Here is a 5,412-nt window from a genome sequence, read left to right on the forward strand (position 1 = left end):
ACTTCAGCCTCCAGAACTGTGAGAAAATAAATTTCTGTTGTTTAAGCCACCCAGTCTATGGTATTTTGTTAGGATAGAGCAGACTAAAACACAGGTTCTTTGAATAGCTTTTTCATCTGCATATCTAAAAACCTCTCTATTCTAACCTATTTTTAGTTCCTCTGGGATACCTATTTGTTTATTTTAAATATCTCAAAGACCAACTCAAAGACCATGGAGCTTCCCTCGATTCCTGCATTTTATTTTGTATTTCTTTTTAAGACATTCGATGTTCTATCCTGCACTATATAGTTATTTAGTACATGTTTGCTGACCTCCTTACTAGTAAGTTTTTGATTCATTATTATAGCTCCACAATGCCTAGTACAGCGCCTGGAGCTTATTAGATACACAATCTATATAAGTTGAATGAGGGAACAGATGAATGAAAGAGAAAAAAAGAAATGGGGTGAGAAATAAGACACAAACTTAAAGTTTAAAGAGGAAGCAGAGGGACTTCCCTGGTGGTCCAATGGTTAAGAATCCGCCTTCCAATGCAGGGGACTTGGGTTTGATCTCTGATCAGGGAACTAAGATCCCACATGTCGTGGGGCAACTAAGCCCGCGTCCCGCAAATACTGAGCCCACGTGCCGCAACTACTGAGCCCGCATGCCATAACTCCTGAGCCCATGCACCTCAACTAGAAAGCCCGCATGCAGCTAACTACAGAGCCCACATGCTCTGGAGCCCTCGTGCCACAACTAAGACCCAATGCAGCCAAATAAATAAATAAAATAAATATTAAAAAAAATAAAGAGGGAGCAGAGAATTGAGATGTGGTATTAATAAGTGGGAAGCAATAAGTTAAACCTTCAGTGTAGTGGTGCTTCAAATAAAACAAATAGGTATCTCAGAGGAACTAAAAATAGGAGAAGAATTCTTTCCCACTGAGGTCTGGCATATTATTTGTCTATACATGGAGATTTGACTAATTATTATAGTAGAATTTTTGCTCCAGCTCCAAACAATTTGGAAAAAAGACCATAGGAATGAATTCAGCTGATATGGGAAAGCTGTCATTTTATGACTAGAGCCATAATCACAAATTAGAGCTCTGGTATCAGACCCAGGGCTCAGAATTGGACATTTAGGATCTGCTCTTTTCCCTGCAGTCTCATCCCTAGTTACCATCCTGTCAGTGTCTGCCTTATCTCCCACCTCTTCCTCACTCCCCAAATGTAGTTTTTAAATTTAGATTGTTGGATGGGCAATATTCACATGGATCAACATTTTAAAACCTAAAATTGCAACCTGGGTTGAGTGTTTTAGTCGCAATGATAAGGATAATGGAGCTCAGAACATTTCTTTGTCCAAGACTGAGCTGGAGACTGCAACTGGGGTGGCGCAGCAGTCAGAAAGAACACCCTAAAAGATTCTAGAAAGTCCCGCAGTCGCAGGGCCTGGCAGTCAGGAGGACAGGGGGCCCAGAGCAGGGCAAACAGTGGACTTGGAGCAGCAGACGGATACTTCTTGGGGCTGCCCCATGGAGGTTTAGGAGCGGCAGCTCCCTGGGAGAAGGATAGTGGGTGTGGGGTGCTGTCCAGTGCACCGTGAAGGGAGGGGGGAGGGACCAGGATGGAGGGCGGAGAGGGAGGGAAGAGTTGGCAGAATGTGAAGTGGCAGGGGGCCACCCACCATCTGCAGGGATTCGCTCTCAAGGAGCTTGCACCCTTCTCAGAGGAGGAAGCTTTTGTCACAACTCTGTTTTCCCTTCTCTTTCTCCACAGTGACTATGTCCAGAAAATATCTAGCAAAGGAGGGAAATAGGAAAGCCCAAAACAAAAAGCCTGAAAAAGAGAAGGTAAACTGCATTGCTGACTTTATTTTGTTTTGTTTGCCCTCTGTTGTGAAAAGTTCTCATTTGAGCTAAAAGAGTTCTATGTCTTTAAACAAGTGGACAATGTTGTTTCAGGGGGAGCAGGTTTGATTGGAGGGAAAGTTTGGGCAACTGGAGCATCACCCAGTTCCTGTTTTTCCTCAAAAGATCCGGTGCTTTGGTGAGATTAAAATGTCACTGTTGAAGCAATAACTTTGAATATTTTTCTACAACTAGGCATTTTTTTTCTGGGGGGAAAAGGTTTCTGTATAAAATTAGAGTTTTATGTTGAGAAACCAGATGCATAGAGAGCCATTTGGTGTGTTACTTGCTATCTTTAAAGTCAAACTCTATAAGTCTTTTAGGTCTGGATGCAGCGCCTTCCCAAATCTCTGAACCTGCAGACATGGGAGCATATTCCATGCAGATGAGAAAACTGAACTAGTACCCTTCCCCTTGAGGATCCAGTAAAGGATTCTAGCAAGAGAGGGTTGGTTAGGGAAGGTATTTGCTAGGAGGTTCTGCTTTACCTAAATGATGTGCAGAAGGTCAAAGTCAGAACCTACCTAGGATTAGACATCCACAGCAACCAGTTAGCAGTCTTGAGGTTTTTGTAGCCCTTTCTGAAGGTGAAACCTCCTAATCACTGGACGCCCAGGAAATTCCCTACATGGAGACTATGATTCCCCCCTTCCTACCACCACTGCCACTCAGGATGAACGTCAAATTCACACAGGGGACTGCTGAGCTTGTGTGTGAATGTGAGCTTGGCTGGTTTTATATTGTAAATTGTCTTGATGGGTGCTTTCTGACATTTTGCTATGAACTTCTAACTTGCTTCTAAATTGCTGAATGCCACACTTTCCTGAGTGTTCTAGCTTTTTCTGAAATGCACAGGAAATGTCTGTAGGTTTGACAAGCTTCTCCCCACCCCCATCTCCACACTCTTATTCCGAAAGTGTACATTCAGCATTTAAGAGCCTTTAATCATCTTTCCTCTTAGCTCCCTTACACACACTTGTACTCACACTTTTTATGAAGTTAAAACAGTTTTATTTTCAATCAGTTGACTTAGAAAAGGACTGTATCTATCTATCCTTCGTCATATATCCCTAAAAAGCTCAACTTTTCTTCCAAACTTTGATAATGTTATTTTTATAAATGCATGCCGAGTGTGTGAATCGGGGTTTTTTAAATATAAACTTGTTTCCCAGATATAGCAGTATGAGAATTGTGGGTGGGAGAAGCAGCATCAGAAGCCGAAGGGCTGGAAACTAGATTGGGGGCATTATTTGAAATAATCAGAATAAAAATTCTTTCACTTCTTTAACATTCTACAAGTACTGTTTCGAGCATCTACCATTGTTCTAGGCCCTGATGATACAGCAGTGAACAAAACAGACAAAATCCTTGCCCTCAGGAAGCTTAAGTTCTAGTAGAAGGAGACAGATGTAAACTAAATTAAGGAAAATACAATAGAGATGGAGTGTAGGGAGTGTTTGTTCACAAGTTTATAGAGGTGGCCTTTGGGACTTCCCTGGTGGTCCAGTAGGTAAGACTCTGTGCTCCCAATGCAGGGGGCCCAGCTTCGATCCCTGGTAGGGAAGCTAGGTCCCACATGCATGCTGCAACTAAGAGTCTGCATGCCACAAATAAGAGTCCACATGCCGCAACTAAACATGCCGCAATGAAGATCCTGCATGCTGCAACTAAGACCCAGCACAGCCAAAATGAATAGGTAAATGAATGAATAAATAAATAAATATTAAAGGTGGCCTTTGAACAATCTTGAAGGAGGTGGACTAACGTTCTATGCTGACATCTGGGGGAAGAGAGTCCCAGGCACAGGAAACAGCTGCAAGTGCACAGGCTCCCTGAAGGAGCATCCCTGGAGAGAAGGAACAACAGCCAGGAGAATCTGGCTGGAGCAGCAGGTGATGAGGTTATAGAAGAAAGTGGGTGGGCAGCAGCTCTTTTAGAGCCTTGTCAGATATTATAGCTACCAGTGGCTTTTACTGTGATGAGTTGGGAAGCCAGAGTAGGGTTTCAAACAAGGAAGGGACAGCGTCTTATTTAACAAGACCACTCTGGCTGCTGGGTTGAGAAGGGAAGGGGGCAGGTGTAGAAGAGCAGAGACCAGTGAGGAGGCCACTGCAATCATCTCTACTAGAAATTAATAAAAAATGTTTGATTGGTTTACATAAAGGGAAGAAAATGTGCTTGCAGAATACAAAAAGGAAACAATTCTTTTTCAGATGTTTAAGTTGCAAGAAAAAACCCACTTTGGCAACAACTTTCCTACTGCATCTCCTCCAGATACAGAATGGGCTTGGGAGTCCTAGGTCTTCAGGGGTTTTTTCTCCTGAGTGACCGATGAACCTAGCTGGGTTTGGTCAGTGTGTTTAAGAATGAGCCTTTATGGATCTGCTTAGCATGTCTGCCCCTTCCCATTTCCCAAATTTGCCCGAGTCCCAGTTAGAAATACAGATTCCTGGGTCCTACCCATTCAGTAAATATGGAATGGGGCCAGGGACTTTCAGTAAGAAAATGAAGGGATTCTTATGACTTGGAAGATGGGGAACTATAATTTCCGCACCTCCCTCTCACCTTGTGGGGTTTGCGACGGACCTGGAAAGCGTTGCAGGGCGCCCGTGATACCGGCAGATGGCGCCACCTGACCGTGAGCTGCAGAGGGCGCTTGTCTCTTAGGGATAAGCGAGAGGCTCCAGCAGAGCGGGTCTGTGCGGTGCTGGGGCCCACCGGCCACCGCTTATCCCGAGTGGAGAGGCGCGCACGAGTAAATAAGGGGGCCGCGGCCTGTGGCTCGGCATCATTTTAGGCTACTGTGCATCTTAAGCCTCCCTAGTCGGCTTATAGGGCTCCTGGGGCAGGAAGGCGCAGCCTCTCTGCACGGGCATTGAGCACGCGGAAGCCGGCAGCGTGGCGCAGCGAGAACCAGCCGCCTCGGGCCGCCTCGGGACATTAGTCCAGCGGGGCAACCCAAGGGCCGGGATGTACTACCGAGGTCCCTCCGGGCTGTCGGACTCGCGAATGGCCCCTTTTCATTGGCAGCCGGAAGTAGGGCCCCGCCCCCTTTCGTACAGCTCTCACCTGTGACTGGCTCTCGGGCACCGGCTGGCCACACCTCCTCCCCTCGCACATACACAAGAGTCACGCGCCTTTCAGTTGGAAACTTGGCGTGCTGAGGAGGACGCTGGCCCTCGTCTCCCCGCCCATTTATCTTGCCATTGGTTCACGGCGTCGCTCACGGCCACGCCCCCATTCCAGCCCCCTGGCTGGGAGGGCGGACGCCCGCTCGTGATTAGCTAGCTGGTTTGCCTGCCTCTCGCAGGAGCGGCTGGCACTTCTTCCCCTTCTACCCCCTCCCGCCAGCCTCGAGGTTCCTGAGCTGGCCCAGGCCGAGTCAGTGTCAGTCAGGGAGGCGGACTGCTGAGCAGTGGGTGCGAACACTGCGTTGCAGTCTCGCCCAGGGGCCGGTGCCTGCGCTCGCGCCGCCGGGTGGGAAGGATGAAGCCGCAGCTGGAGCAGCCACCCT

This window comes from Hyperoodon ampullatus (genome assembly GCF_949752795.1).
Source record: "Hyperoodon ampullatus genome assembly, chromosome: 1".
Taxonomy (NCBI): Eukaryota; Metazoa; Chordata; class Mammalia; order Artiodactyla; family Ziphiidae; genus Hyperoodon; species Hyperoodon ampullatus.